Source organism: Phaenicophaeus curvirostris, chromosome Z (genome assembly GCF_032191515.1).
Source record: "Phaenicophaeus curvirostris isolate KB17595 chromosome Z, BPBGC_Pcur_1.0, whole genome shotgun sequence".
In the NCBI taxonomy this organism is placed as follows: Eukaryota; Metazoa; Chordata; class Aves; order Cuculiformes; family Cuculidae; genus Phaenicophaeus; species Phaenicophaeus curvirostris.
Window position 1 is genome coordinate 65639551 of NC_091431.1, and position 16277 is coordinate 65655827.

A 16277-nucleotide genomic window follows, 5' to 3' on the forward strand; every position below is an offset into this window, starting at 1 on the left:
GGCTTAGAAGTTTGACAGTAAGATTTGTGGACTAATTAATCACAGTACATGAAAATCATTTGTATTATCAGTTTCAAATAAGCCTCAATTTTGTGGTTATTTCCATGTTACAAGAACACCTCATAAATCATTATTGTCTTTCTCAAGAATATCCATTACTTCATACCACAAACGGTACGATTTCCCATTTGACACAAATAATATCCATTTCCTCAGTCTCCACTCTTACAAAAGTTTTCCAGGACTTTATGCTGTTTCCTAGGCAATTTCTCGATTCCCTTTGGCTCCTCAGTCATGCTTCTGAGCTGGGGTGACTAACTGCACATAGTTTCCCAATCAACAGTGGGATATTCTCTGCTTTCTGTATCAACATTAGAAGACTACCATAATTTTCTATTCCATTTCTTATGTACTTTAACATTCATATGGAAATGCTTACCAAGTGCCACCCTTATGATCAGGGTGACATCCAGGTACTTTTTGCTATTTAATTACATTGGTTTAACGATTTAGAATCAATGTCATCAGTTTAATGATTTGGAACCTGAAAAGGTACACTTTGTGACCATCTTCTATTGCACACTTTGCATAAACGAACCTCAAGCTCAAAACCTCAAGGTTTACAACAACACTAGCCCAGAAGAAACGAGGGGATTTTTCTTAAGTATCTGTTCTCTGAGGAAAGGAGTTTCTTTTTGCCATCAGTGGAATGCTGGGTTTGGGTGGTTTGCTCCCTCACGTTGCACAAATTCTTGATGTAGATATGAGGGAAGATGTTTTCATGTCCCCATGCAAATTCTTTGTGATCATCCAAGAGATAAGAGAGTCCTCAATGTCTGACTAAGGTCTGGACTGAAGGATATTTTCCCTAGTGAATTTGCCTTATTGTATCAGTGAGGTCTGTTGGATTGCTTCCATGAAAGAAGCAATCTTTTCTTTTGATGTGCAAGCCAAAAGGTGGTTGTGCTTTTTTTTTCTTTTCAACCACAACTTGTGCCAAGGTGAACAACAAAGACAAACAAAGCAGTAGACCAAAATATTGGTCGTGGAACATAAAGGAATCACCTCTCAGCGCCTCCTGGATGAATCTAAATGCATTGCTTCAGTCTCGGGTGTTTCTCCACCTTTTAATACCAAATGATATCAACAGCACAGCACTTCAGAGAAGTCAGAATTACAAAGATGGAGACATTGTCTGGGCTCTCCAAAACTTGTGCAAAGACACCAACGGAAGCACAAATAACAGAAAACCCAATGGGTCAACAACTACTATCAGTGCCTCAACAAGACATGATCAAACATGAACTGAATGACATGTCACTAGAGTGTTGCCAACTTCCTGCATTAACCACCATCATGTCACTGCTTGTCAGTGCTGGGACATACTTGTTTTTGTCTGTTTCACCTCTTCTCCTTTGTTATAATGCCATGAACTGGCTAGCCCTACTGTACTAGAGTCTAGAGATCTCCAAGGATGTCTGAGGTCCCACTGTGCTCCACGCAACCTCACCCTTCCTCTCCCCTAGTCCTTCCCCAAAACAGCCAGTCTAAGAGAAAACAGGGAAGGAAAGCACATAGGAACAAAAAGGCTCTCAGGCTTCCTGTAATAAGTAGTTACCACCTTCTGAGTGCTTTATAAATACAGTAATTATAAATAGCAAGTGTCTGCAGAAATGAAAATGAGGCATTTGACAAGAAGCTGAAGGCAAGGAAGAGACATCTGAGAAAGGGAGATACTCTTCTCAACAGCCATTTCAAGCTCTATGACCTGCAGCTGGAGGATAAATCATCTCAGCAGTAGATGTCACTGACTGTTGACAAGAGAGAACTGCTTATGACCTGTAGAAAATGGCTAAGTGCAGATGTATGCTGAAATCCCCTTGCTGTTCTTCTGAAGGGTCAAGCTACAATCACTGCTCACGATAAGCCATGTTCGGGCAAGAAATCCCTCATAAGTGACTACAACAACTCGCATGCTAACAACTGGTGAAGGAGAGCTTAATCAGAATAAGCCAAACCCCAGGGCAGATGTGTCACCCCAGGTATTGATCATTAGAATGAATTAGGTAAAGCCAAGGAAGATGTGTGGACTAATAATAACTTGGGAACAGAGATATGAATTATTTATACCTCCCACTGGATCTTCTCATATGTTAGTGGAAAAGGATGGGACTACACAGAAAAATGTCAAGTAAGCAGACACTGGAGCTAGCATCACTGCAAAGAACAGAAAATTACAGTAGCACAATGGTCCAGACAGGTCATTCCTCCTGCTGAGAAGGACATTTGTGAGGAAAGCTATGCCATCTGAGTTACACGGAAGAAAGATGATAATGCAACACAAGACACACATCACTGTTTTGGACAAAGCGTGCTCTTGCACTCATCTTAACAGGTATGTCCTGCGTTGACTCATTTCTTTCAGAAAATGAACATTAAAATCATTTCATGAAGAGAGAAAACTGGAGCAGAATCAGGGACTAGAGCCATCTTGACAACCATTTATTTCTCTTTGGAGAGGAACCAACATTTGAGTGCTAGGGCATGCTCAGCAGATAACATGATAAATCCCTGCTAAGACTAGTCACCAACACAGCTGCCATTGATCATTGCTGTAGATTTCACCCCCTGCCAGCCAAGCTCCCTCAGCTTCTTCAAGCCTTATCCTGATGCCTTTCATATAGCTCTGGAAAGGGGTGAACTCTGGCTCTTTAGGACTCACAGGCTACACTGCCAGAAGCACTTTATCCACATCAGGATTCCTCCCACAACACAGCATTAAGTAGCAGACAAGTCAGCTTTCCCACTGCCAGTTGGATTTCAATGGCTTCCACAACAAGTGAACAAAATCTCTTTGTCAGGGACTATCCAGAGACTCCACTCACATGGAGGGGAGGCACCTCCATGTCCAATCCTCCATGTTTCACTCACCTACACAGATCTCTGCACCTCTCACTTTTTGTTTTGTTTTTTTTTTTTTCTGAGTTTAACTGGCACTCAGGTCCATCACAACCTTGCCTACAGAGAAGAGTTACCATGCAGCATCTACAACATAGAGGGGGCTTTGGACTGAATAACTCAAGCTGACCCAGTTTGTATTAAACAGAAGGGTAAAAAGAAAACAGTTCTGTAAAGAAAACTTTTTAAATTTTAAAGAGTAGATCTCTGGCATATCAGGGAAAGCAGTTATAAAGTCAATAAGAACAAAGAGCTTGGAGATGTACACCAGAAAAAACTTTGAATATACATCATAAGTAGAAAAAAAGTCTGGAGTCACCAAGCAAGGTGAGGAAATTAGAAAAACAGGGCTGCTGACCAACTTCAGTGAATAACTACACCACAAAAGATATCAGAGGTAAGTGAAACAGCATCTTTGGTGCTGTTTTGGCAAGAAGACAAATACCAAAGCTGCAGCGATAACACGTTACATAATACAGAGGAAAAAGGGTACAGAAAAGGAAATGAGCTTTTGAAGTGGGAACAAATTCAAGAAGATGAATGCATTCAAGTCGGAGGGACAAGATATTCTTGATCCCAGAACAATGAAAGAGTAAGCTGCATGACAGCAGCGAGCAACAAAGCTTTTGATAAAAACACCCATGTTGAAAGAGAGGAAGGGGGAGAAGCTGCGTGGGCAGCCAATAATAAAAGCAAAGTCTGTCCCTGTTCCAAAAGAGGAAGGAAAGTGACACACGTTAGATCCATCGACCTACCCCTAATACTATGTAAGTCTTTCAGGAAACATTGGAAAAGAATAATAAGACTGGGAAATAAATGAAAAATGGGTCAAAACACAACATCCATGGTTAAAGGTAGATTACTGTCTGGCTATCAGAAATAATACCAGAGTGACACCTTAACTCACCAGGAGCATCAGACTGGAAGAAAATTAAGATCTCTGGGACAGAGAACTCATTTTTTGTTTCCTTTCACAGCCCCAGACACCTGAGAGATGGTAATGGAGCCACAGGTAGGCCATTCCTGAGTGCACGGCATGTTCTTCTCAGCCACCTGCTCTTTCTGGAATGTAGGTCCATGTCCCTTGCATCCAGAGATCTAGCTGCACTTCATCTCCAGCATTCTGTAGTGATGCAGTGAGGAAGACATACAGCAGCGATTTTAACTCCTGTGAATCACATCAGTCAGCTCCAGTCACCACAAGCTCTTGCCCATCTTTTAAGCATCTCAAGGCAGAGATTATCTGTGCACTCTCACTGCTTAACAGATGCTCTTGTAACAGTGGCACCTGCTACCTAGGCACAGCCTGCATGGCCTAGGGAGTGCTCCTGTCTGACACAGCGAAGGTTGCAATTACCTTCTTTATATTTCTTTAGGGATGCATTGTAAACTCAAACTAGACATTTTTTCTTCTACATCCCAACACAAACATGTGTATTCTGCATAGATATATACTGTTGGACGTCCTGTCCTCCAGCCCATGGTGCACCTGCAAACACAAACACATACTGTTTACCCTGCACCAAGCTCCTGCAGGAGCCTGTTCTGCAGCAGCACCACACGTGCAGTTTGGTACCCACTACAGAGGCATACCCTGCTCCCTGTCCACATTGGGCTGGGTGGGACAGACACCTGGAGACACAGAGAGGGTTTCAAGGGCGAGATAGGGATGAGAAGGAGCTGCAGTTCAGGAAGCCCTATGAATGCTTCCAGGACATCGTCACAGAGCTGTAAGCAGAATGCACTCTGCTTCATGTGTTTGCTGGAAGCCCTCTCCTTCTCACCCAACAACTTGCACTGAAACTCTGTGATTATTTTCTTCCCTGGGTGTAGCAGCCAGAGAACCTTGCAGCTCCATAGGGATGGACAAGGTTGAGAATCTGCAGCAGCAAAATGGTTCCTTCATAAAAACGCTGCAGAAAAGGCTGTGCTGAGGATTGCTCCCATCTCAACAAACCCCTTGAGGCAGCACATAGCACTGAGTGTTTTAGGGAACACAGTGAGAGGCTGGAGAATGACAGTACAATAGACACATTTTAATTTTCTGACAAGTTCATTCCCTCTGCCCTCTGCTGCTGGTGTCTGACTCATAACCCTCTCTTCCTCCAGCTCTGCAATGCCCCTCACACCTGCCCCTTCTGCTCCAAGGTTCCTCTGCAGCTCTGTCAAACATTTATCATTTTATCTACATATTTCCTACCACCCTGTTGCTCCCAACAGGCATAAAGGTGCTTTATTGGAATTATTCTCATAACATTGGCAAACTGCAGAAAGGTTAAACCTGCCAAGCTCGCACATATACAAGGTGTCTGAGGTAAAAAGGCAGGCCTCTACTTGCCCCCCACTCCATACACCTCTGACACCCATCAATCCAGACCCTGTAGGATCTTCCTCAACAACCAATGTTAATGTAATTCTTATTAACACCACATTCCCCCAAAACACCTGCAATTGCAACTCCATGTACTCAGAATCATTCATTACACCAAAAGATTGCACCTGCTATTTCAATATGTCCTTTTGTTACTACATTCTCATGTGTACATTCGCCTATGGCGAAGTCACTGTACCACGCGTACAGAAACCTCATTCTTTTATACCTTTGTCTTATTGTTCCCACAGACTGTCATCTTGAACATTGCCCCTCTGGCATCTGTACCCCTGTCTCACACATCCTCTTTTTGTTCAAGCCCTTCTCCCTGTGTTTTTGCAGAGGCAATTTGATCGAAGGATTTGTGCAGAAGGTGGGGGAGGGAAAAGGAAGGAAGGCAGGGAGGGAAAACAGGGATTTGGCTATAATGAGACCACATAATTAAGCTCTAGCAACTGGTACCCAGCCTGGACCCCACATTTGAGTAATTAAAAGCAGTAATTCCTCCATTCCTAGATAACTTTTCCCATCTGATCTGTGAGGAGAGGCAGGGAGAAAGAAAGCATCCATTTACACAGGCAGCACAGACACACCCTGAGCAACACAAAGGACTAGAGACTGTACAGAGCCTGACGTATCTCTTAGCAGAAGAGCAGGTTTTTTATCTGTCACAATATTTTATCTTAAGACCTTTCAGCAACTGATTTTCCAATATTTAAAAAGAAAAAAAAAAAAAAAAGAAAAAAAAAACCAAACAAAAGCCATACTGACAGCAAGCTTTCCTCTGTCTGTGTCCTTTGTTTCTGTCTTTTCATGGAAGCACCGCCTGTCAAAACAGCTTTTGAGCCGCACAGCAGCATCACCACTAGCGATGCACGGAGAGCATGGTAGCTGGCAGGACCAAAACAACCCGTGTGGGCTTGGCTGTTATGGCAGGCACAATGGAGAGCTATGCGACTGCACTGTCAGGCTGAAGCACAGCTCGCCTCTGCACAACCACCCCTGGACATGACAACCCTATTTCATAACTACAATGGACAAAAACGCATTCTGCATAGCAACACCAGCCTCCTCACTAGCTTGCATCCATTATATTCACAGTAGCTCCACAGCAACGCAGCCTTTAAAGAGACAAAGCAATCCTAAAACCTATAAGCTTTATTGGGTAGCTGGCAATCTCTACAAAAACAAATCAGTCACTTTGCAGACAAACAGCCTGAAAACCACCAGTGCAACTAATTCCCACCCCATCATTTCTCCATCTCACCTTTCCACAGATCCTCTGTTTCCAGTCTCCTCTCACTGAACATGCTCTGCTCTGGCACTGCTGAGCACTCGGATTCTAGTGGGCTCCGTGCTCTGTCACGAGGATGCTGTGAGAAACACAGAGTCCATTTTTTTTTTAATTTGTTTTTTTTAACAGCTGCATCCCTGGCAATGCAGAGGGTCTGCGCAATCACATCTCCAATGCTCCTGCTGCTGCTGCTGTTGCTGCTGCTGCTGTGACGTTGCTGAGCGTGAAAGCGCAAGCATGCCCACAGCACCGCCGCTCCACTTGCAATCAGTCTCTGCAGGACCTCAGACAAGACAGGGGATGGGAGGGAGCAGAGAAGGAGAGGAGGGGAGACGTCAAGCTGGAATAAGGAAGATTGATTCTTACAGGAACTGGGAAATCAGGAAGGTAGCATGAAGAGAAATAAAAAGAATAAAACCCATGCCGTAAAATAGAGCTGCAGCATCTGATTCTGTGAGGAGCGTGGGTTTCAGATGCTGTATGGTTGCAGGCTGTCTGATCTCTTCTCCTGGCTTTGCAAAATGAACTGCAGTGCTATGTTCCTACCATTGTTAATGGCAAATTTGGAGACAAAATGCCAATCTGCAAAGCAACACACAGCAGGAGGAGGATGGGAGGACTTATAACTGAGGTATCACGAAAACTACAAGAAGCTTCTTGAAGCTTCTTTTGCTTTTCTCTAGTGTCTCGTCCTAAAGAGCTTCATTAGCAGTATCTACAAAGCATCCCTAAAATGCAGCCATCCCCAGAGTGAGATGCAACTGCCAGCACTTCCCTTAGTGCCGAATCCATCTAGCAGGGGCAGGATGTCTGCAGTCCTTGCTGTCACAAGGAATCTCAAATCAAGATTGGAGTAACTGTTAGCTACAGCTTGTGATGGAAGCGCCACCCATAACCTGGGCTAAATCCCAGCATCTCTGCAAAGCAATCCACAGAGATCTTCCTTCCTTAAACAAAGGATCGCCACCTGCAAAAGCCCAGGCTCTCTTGCTATCCTGGAGCTGTGTGAAAGGATTTTTCCACCATTCCTCTTTCACCAGAGGCAGCTGCAACCTGCTCTGTAGGCAAGTCAGTAGCTTTGCCAAGGAACATGTGTGGCTGCTTTTGTTTTTCTGCCACAGTGTTGGCATGACCACACACACCTGAAGCTCAGCTGTGCTCCAGGCTGTGCTGGAGGAGATGCTTCTAGCGCTAGAGCAGCTTCCTTGAGACAACCATCCTGGAGGGACCACTGACACTACTGCACTTTGCCATCTAGCCCTTCTCCTAATGCCACTGCCCTGCGCCAAGCTAAGCAGAGCTCAGGAAATGGAGTGTCTATATTGTAATAAAGCAACACCTGAGAGCCCAAGCCAAACCCCGCTTCCTAAACCAAGGCTCCATGGGGAGCTGGTAAATCAGAGAAGAGATAACAATGTCAGACAGACACACAGTTCAAAGAAATTAAGAACCAACACATGCCTGAGTACATTTTGTTCTATGCCACAATGCACTCAAAGCAGTAACCAAAAAAATACAATAGCTGGGACAATACGCAGAAGCTTCTGACTGTAGAGAAGGCAACATAAAAAGCTATGCCAGAAAAATGTTGGACTCATTACTGGAAGCACTGCCAGTTGTCTCAGATCCCAGGCCACTAGAAACCTGTAAAATATCTCCTCAGGTAACATTCAAATCAGTTTTCTGACCAAAAACCCAGTGGCTAGTGGGTGACTCCCACCAAGGGCTCCAAAAGCAGGAGTCTAGGACTCCCCTCAGCGCAGAGAGATCCCTCCAGCAAGGAAAGAGTAAGGGCCACCCAGCCTACTCGCAATGCACTGGAGCCAGCATTGTAGACGCAGCTCTGCTACTCACCTCCAGAACACTGGGAATGATCTGTCAGCCCGTCCCAAAGCTCAGGCTCCGCAGGTCCCTCTCAAGAGGCAACTGCATCTGTCCCATCTGTGGTACTTCACACTTTCCAGCCCACTTCTTCCCTGTCCCTGGATGCCCACACCACCACTTGATCTCATTCAAGCAGCAGGGACAAGCCACAGTGAGGAGGGAGGGACATGCCTCCATGACTGGCCATTACAGCCAGCAGAAAGCTCATCCTGCCAGGCTCTGCTCCATCTAAGCTGCAGTAGATGAGACTATTTACTGTATTCCCATTAGCATGCAGCCCCCAGGCCCCTGTATGGCCAGTCCTATTTTATTGTCAGCCTTAATTAAGGCAGGTTCAAGCAGATGTCTCTGGCCCGTTCAGCTGGGACAGTCATGGAGCAGCAGCGAAAGGGAGACAGAGAGTCTCAGCTGTGGAGCTCTGTGCAGAACAAGGAGCATTTGTTACCCAGGAGACTTGTTCCCACAGCAGAGAGGAGAATGGAAACTATTTCATACCCTCCCCAGTCCTCCACGGGCATTGCCAATGCTGACGCCAGGACGTACAAATGCTGGCAGGCGAACTGCTTGCCTCCATCCCTGTCCCTGCCACAGGACAGTGGCATTAACCAATTCAGGGACAGCAATGCCTGCCTTGTATAGCAGACACACATCAGAGCAGATGGAGTCAGGGGGCTGTTTTGTTAAAAATTAGGCAGAGCAATGCTGCAGACAGCAGACTTCCTGCGAAACACGTCTATTTACATATCTGTTCCCAACATAAACACTTGTATCCTCCTCCTCAAAACACATTCAGCACATTCCCCACACCCCAAGCACGTATGGCCTTGCGCTTCTGCAGCAAGCATCCCTTTGCTGCATCTCCCTCTGAGGACCTGCCCCTCTCAGCAACAGCAATTAAAACTGATAGGCTGTCCCAAAGCTTCATAGGCAGTAAGAGATTACGGGCGATAATGAGGAAGAAGAAAGCTCTTTCTTGAGGACTGTCTTCTAGGACATGACTTCTCTTTGATCACAGAGATGAGTCGGTGGGAGAAGGGGGAGCATGGCTGACTCCATGGTCCCATGGAGCAGGGATGCTGCAGGCTGGTGACTGAGCTCCTTAGAGGAGGCGAAGGAGATGGAGATGCCAGAACATGACTGCTCCTGAAGTAATAGAGGACCTTGTCCTGCTTGGCCTGGAGGGGTAAGGATAGATGATTCCCACACAGCCCAGCACTGTGGGGTTCAGCTTGGCAGGAGAAAAGTGCTTGTGAAGCAACATCAGTCTCATTACTCATGGGCATAAGAGGTGTCAGACAGGGTTTCTGCCATTTTGCCTCCTTCCCCTTCCTGCAAGGGTGGCTGAACTCATTGCACAATGTATTCTGCCACCTGTGAATGTCTGTAAGGAGGCACATACTATTCCTAGTGTCAGACTGCAGCAGAGCTCACCACTTAAGGGGAGACTTATGTGCCACACTCACACTGGACACAAGCTGTATGCATACCTGGACCACTTGATGACAACAACCAGGACACAAATAAATCAGGTGGAAAAAAGCCCAACACATTTTTGTCTTGGCCTTGGGCTCCTTCCTTTGCATACCATGCACAAGTTGGCTTCTAAGGTCAGCACACTCCCATGAACATTAAGGAAGAAACCTTTCCACTTTTACTGCAATGGTACAGCTAAATCACGTACCAGCAGCCCAAGCCTCACACCTATTTGCTCCAGATCTGCTCCAGTGATCCATAAACAGGAAACACCTCAGCCCCAGATTCCAGCCAGCTGTCTGGGCTGTAGCTCTGACACCAAGCACCAGGCAGGAAGAGGTCTTTAATCACCTCTCACACCATCAGGTTTGATGCACAACCTGCCCACATTCTCAACAGCCAGGCAGCCCCAGAGCTGCTGCCTCTCCATCACAGCTCACAGCTGTAATACAGCACAGTGAGCTGCCTGCCACCTCCTCCTAATGGATGGGTATTTCCATCTATTCCTCATTACCTTCAGCGTGTCACAGAATCATAGAATCACTAGGTTGGAGAAGACCCACCGGATCATTGAGTCCAACCATTCCCTTCAATCACTAAACCATGCCCTCGTCAACCCGTCTTTTAAACACCTCTAGGGAAGGTGACTCAACCACCCCCCTGGGCAGCCTGTTCCAGTGCCCAGTGACCCTTTCCATGAAATATTTTTTCCTAATGTCAAGCCTGAACTTCCCGTGGCAGGGCTTGAGGCCATTCCCTCTTGTCCTGTCCCCTGTCACTTGGGAAAAGAGGCCAGCACCCTCCTCTCTACAACCTCCTTTCGGGTAGTTGTAGAGAGCAATGAGGTCTCCCCTCAGCCTCCTCTTCTCCAGGCTAAACAACCCCAGCTCTCTCAGACGCTCCTCGTGTCCACGCCTCTCAAGCAAACAGAAAGTGGCATGAGCAACAGCAAACTTATTACCACAGCAGATGACCTGTGCCTTCCTATCTGTGGCTACAGCTTCTGGCCCATCATGACCTCATTTGTAGCACAGCCACAGGAAAGAGATATCCCATCACTCTTTCGCACGTGCTGGACCACTCTGGAGCAAGGTGAATGCTGCTCGGTGCCCTTCCATCTCAGTCACTGATTTCTAATGGCATAAATCTAAATCTTCAAGACATGGCAACTGCTCTGGCTGTTTCAGGGATGCCAGTGAGAGGGATGCTGGTCAGAACTGAACCACGAGCACAGTCCTGCTCAACTGAAGCAAGGGAACCAGAACACAGAGGCCAACAGGAATGTAGGAGGTGCTGAAAACTTTATAAAAATCCTTAGTAAAACCATTCCCCATCCTTGTGAGCCTGGCCCCTCAATGTCAAATACCATCTCTCCAAGTGATCAATACAGGCTGGTCATTACCAGTATGTGCTTGGCAAGTCTTCTGTTTGGTAGGAACAAATATGGGAGTTTTTTGAATAAGGAGTCAAAAATTGAAATGTAGTGAGAAAAATCACATATTAGTGTACTGGCAATGCCTGCCATCAGTCCTCACATTTCCCCGGGTGGTCACTAACCCACTAAGCCTGCCTTCCGAGAGGATCTGAGGACAGAGGCAGAGGAGTCTATATGGTTATGCTGATCACAGCCTCCCATAATAGTCCTGCCCCAGTGAGCCCTGCTCACTGTCCAGGACAGCAGAACTGATTTCTCCAGGGCTTGTGACCCAAGGCAGGAGTCACACCTCTGAAGATGAAAATGGCTTGAAAAGAGAAAGCTGTTACTGTTTTTTCCTGAAAATTGGACATTTCTTGTTCCTTGCTAACTGTGTTCTAACAGAATGAATTCCCAAAATTCATTCCTCTGATGTTTAAGAACATTCTCTACATTTCCAGCTTATCTTTATCCATGCACAGCTCACCCCTATTCACTCATGTTCCAAAAATGAGCTTTAACGTCAGTGTTCATCCAGCCTGAGTTCAAAGTTACATCATCCGAGTTCTTTAATCACTTCACATTAGGTAAGCTCTCCACTTCTTTGATCGCATCCATATCCTTTCTCTGGATCTGACCCAGTTTGCATACAGCCTTCAGAAAGCAGCTGTAAATATAGAGTTTTCCAAGCAAGGTTTCCCCATGCCTTAGTACACTAAAATTTTCCATCTCTTCTACAAATCATTTGTCCAACATGTCACATTAGATGACATTCATCTTTTTCAGGCCTGCATCATACCAGATGCTCACAGTTATCCTGTACGTTACTGAGAGACAGATTCTGGGTTTCCTCTCATCTCTCTCTTTTCCCAATGAGATCCTCACTGGAATTGAACTTTTTGCACATTTCTCATACACACAATTTTGGACTATCCAGTTCACATTGGTATTTTTCCTTAGGGACATCCAAGCTCTTCCCACTGTATAACCTTGAATTACCTCTGATGATGCTTCATAGCTTTTTGTCTTCAGGAAACATCACTAATAAAATCTAACTTTTTAGTGTAGTGTATTGAATAGCTTCCATTTTGAGGCTACTCTCTACTAACAACTTCCCTTCAGACCAGTAGTTCCTCTTTCAACATTCCTGTTACCTCCTCTAGTCTGTTTACTGCTTCTTTGTTCTTAAAGAAGCATGCCTAAGAAGTCCACAGGAGTTCAACAGAAGGCAGAACAAGCACTTCAGAAATCTGTTTCAGCTTACTAAACAGATAAAATACAATAAACTTAGCAGATCCCCTAGAAAAAAAAAAAAGGATATGACACCTGTTTGCCCTGCTCCCTATCCTCCCTAGCTGACCACCTGTAGCCACTTTTGGAAAAATCATACTGGGATAGGTGGTTCCTTCATCCCAATCACTATGTTGATTTCCATCTTCCTGTACTGAAGTTCAATACTCTCCGTTGCTAGCAGCTGATGCCTCACTGCCCAGGAACAGAGGCTTTCACAAGCTACATAAAAAGTCACAACTACTACATAGGGCTAGAGCTGGCAAGGCTTCCCACTGGGCTGGGATGAGTTCCACATAACTCTACAATACTGAGACGTCTATGGGAAAACCAAACCCAGCCCACACTCAGCTGTCTGTCTCCAGTCCCTTCCAGCCTAGAATTCCAGTATGTTAGTACCATTTTTCCACGAAAATACTGCTATCAACATTTTGCATGCTGATGCAGCCTGAGATTTCAGAGTTTCTGAAGCAGGAGCTCAGCTGTAACGGCAACCCCGCTTCTTTAAGCACTTGCTCTAACACTGATGATACCCTGAGTGGGAATATATATATATATGCGCCTTCTAATCTAGCAATTAATTTTTCTGCACAGCTCATGGTAACAATGAGCATTAAGGTGTTAACTGGCTTAACTCCTATTAAAATTAGTTTTCAAAACAGCCACAGTTCCGCTGTATTTATCAGTTTGTATTCTGACCTCAAATAAAAATTAAGTATTCCCAACTAAATAGATGAAAAGCTGCAGGGCTGAGCCAGATCCACAGCCCTGAAACGGTACAACTACTGTTGTGTACACAGCATACAGTGCTCAAGGAAGGTGACTGCTTGTGGCTCCTGTGATGTACACCAAAGTGACATTCCCTTACCACTCCAGTGGCATCGCCTGGCTGACTCAAAGTAAGGGTGACTGCACTGCAAACAAGCTTCTGCTCACAGGGACTGCAATGGAAGGGATGCAGCAGGGAAAGAGAAGCAGAGGAGAAGAAAAACATCTCTGTTGGACACACAAGAGGCCACATCCAAAAATGGAAAAAGCCTCCTGCCCTCCTGCTTCAGTACTGAGTCATAAATATTCCATTTTTTCCAAGGCAACAGCAAGTATAAAACCTGCTCTGGATTTCACAGAGAAAACCCACACTCACCCCGCTCTGCACACGCTGAAGTGCTTCTCTGCCATCACTGCTCAGGGCAACAGCAAAAGTCAAGCAGTGAGATCGCTGAGATCTGCCCACTCGCCACAAAGTGAGTCCCCAGCAGACCTCCCTTTTCTTAAACACTCCCACCTATGCAATGAAACTCAGTGAGCGCATAGCCACTAGCTGATTTATTAGAGATGTGATATTAATTATGAATGTTCATACTAATTTTTTTCCTATGTTTCTCCATTTACCATCCCAACTGGACAGGTAGTGCTGCTCTAAAGTGTAACTGCTCTAGTTTGTTATGTTTTAGTGGCAAATAAAGCAACAACTTGTGCTTCTGCAGAGTAGTCTGTGATTAAAGAGGCTTGTGAAGGTACACTGAAAACCCACCCACGAGTAGCAATGCTACAGCACTGCTGGCAGGCATAGGACTCCAGTGCCACCCAAGAGACTGCCTGTGCTCCTGAGCATCCCACATACGAGTAGGCACTTAGAAAAGCTAGAAAGAGTAGAGGAAAAAGGGCAGTTAAGGGAGAACCATTAAAAACTTCTGCCCAAAAGCCTGTGTAATGCAGGCTTGTAACTAAATTATGAAGATCCCATCTACCACTCGCACATTTAACCTGCTGGCTCTCAGGTGGAGTAGTTGTTTTTTACTCTTCATCTGTATCACCTACAGTACAGATACTGTTAGCTGAATGTGTAAGTTCTATACATAAACAGCAAAGTGGCATAAATTATAATAATTACTATGCACCATTACCATGTAGCACAGATTGCACATCCCCACCCATAACCATCACTCATGACCTGCTAATTCAGAAGGGTTCTGTGGTCACCATAGATCACAGGCTCAGCTTGAGTAATAGTGGTATTACGTTCTGAAGCAGGCAAAAAGTATGTAGGGCTGTATGAATAGGCTTGTCATATGCAAGACGTGGAGTAATCCTTCCTCTCTGCCCAACCCTGGCACGTGCCTCTTGGACATGTCCTATATGGACAAACCGGTAAGTTCAAAGACAGCAAGGAAAACAAGAAGGGAGTAAATTGCAAAGCAAGTGAGTTCTCTGTAGAAAACTAGGAGTACATGAAAGCAGTTCTGAAATGCATAAATGGCTGCTGCTAAGAGCAGTGAATAAGCTTTTGTGAATGCTCCTCACATCCCCAACAACAGGAACAGGCTCCCCTGAGAGGCAGCCAGGGAAGCTCAGATTAGATACCAGGTATAATAGATAAAACTAGCCATTCATTATTTCACCACAGCAGCCTGGAGATAAGACTAGTTTTCTTATAATTTTGCATCGTTCAATTTGTCCCAGAAACCCTTTGTCTTACTTACGTAAAGGCGTGAATTCCTGTTAGTTTTTACAGGCCTTTTGTATCAGAAATTGGAAATAGTTTCTTTTTCTGGGCTTGCCACTGAAGAAATGCACATTTTAGGGTCTTGGTCAACCCAGCATCAGAAGACATTGATAGTGGGAAGGGGCTGGATTGCTAAAATGCAGGATGCAGCAGATAAAGCCTGGGTCACTGCAAGCTTCTAGAGAGAGATGAAATGAAGAAACATGGGGAATGGTATTCCCATTATGTCTGAGAAAGGGAGATATCGGTTTCTGGAGGTCTTATTTTCACATGATTTCTGTTTGACTCAGAGGAGCAGGAAGCCCCTACTGCAAGATTAATAGGCCAGAGCAGTTTATTCTGTGAGGCAGACTACCTGAAGAAACAAACACACTCCTGGAAAGACACAGCAAATCTACAGGTACAGCCTGAGAGTGGAAAAGAATCCCATGTCAGCTGATCCAGTAGCTAATCCACCTGGCTGTTAAAAATGCACTCCAAGATGCTCTTTCTCCGAGTTGAATTTTCCTCATGCTGGCTTTCAGCCAGTGGACTCATCCCACAGTGAGCAGACTTTCACTCATGAATTCGGTCTTGTTGAAGATAGTCCTTGACCACAGCTAAGAATCCTTCTATGTTTCCTTATGCTTATTATTAACCTCTTCCCATCTAATAGAGCAGGCTGTCCTGGATCATCAGTCAGCTGTGCTCAAGGTCTCCATGTCAGGTTAGCCCACGATTAAACAACCTTTTTGGCTGCATGTGCTTATCAGTGTATGCTTAATTGGCACTAAGACTCTGATCTGCAGCACCTAGCTGCTGTGCAGCCAGTTATGCAAGGTCTACCTTCTCAAAAAGACATTTGCAACCAATGGGCAGCCATCCCATAGCTAGGCAGGCACACAGAGACAGAAATGGAAAGTACATGCCTGTGTGCAACAATTTTGCTCTGGCTGGAGAAAGACCCAGGGCAAAGGAAATGCTACAGTGATAAAGGGGATTCATGTGTGGGAGGAAATCCTGCCATGTTCTTTAAAATAGAAAACCAAAGCTGGTAGATGCAAAGCTTAGGCTCATAGAGTGTCCATGACCTGGCACCCGTGATGAG

The 16277-nt window shown here is 45.2% G+C and overlaps 1 protein-coding gene across 4 annotated transcripts in view; it reads right to left on the minus strand.

Moving 5' to 3' along the window:
* The window catches only part of RUSC2 (RUN and SH3 domain containing 2), a 47560-nt gene that overhangs the window by 27638 nt on the left and 3645 nt on the right, over window positions 1–16277 (minus strand). Inside the window, exon 1 of one of the 4 annotated variants that reach the window (XM_069881114.1) lies at window positions 6597–6904. The exons of 1 other annotated variant lie outside the window; for it this stretch is intronic. The gene's annotated coding sequence lies outside the window, so the exon portion shown is untranslated. Of the gene's footprint in view, window positions 1–6596; window positions 6905–16277 lie in introns of those variants that run through there. 2 more of the 4 variants (XM_069881112.1, XM_069881115.1) reach the window with 2 other exon arrangements.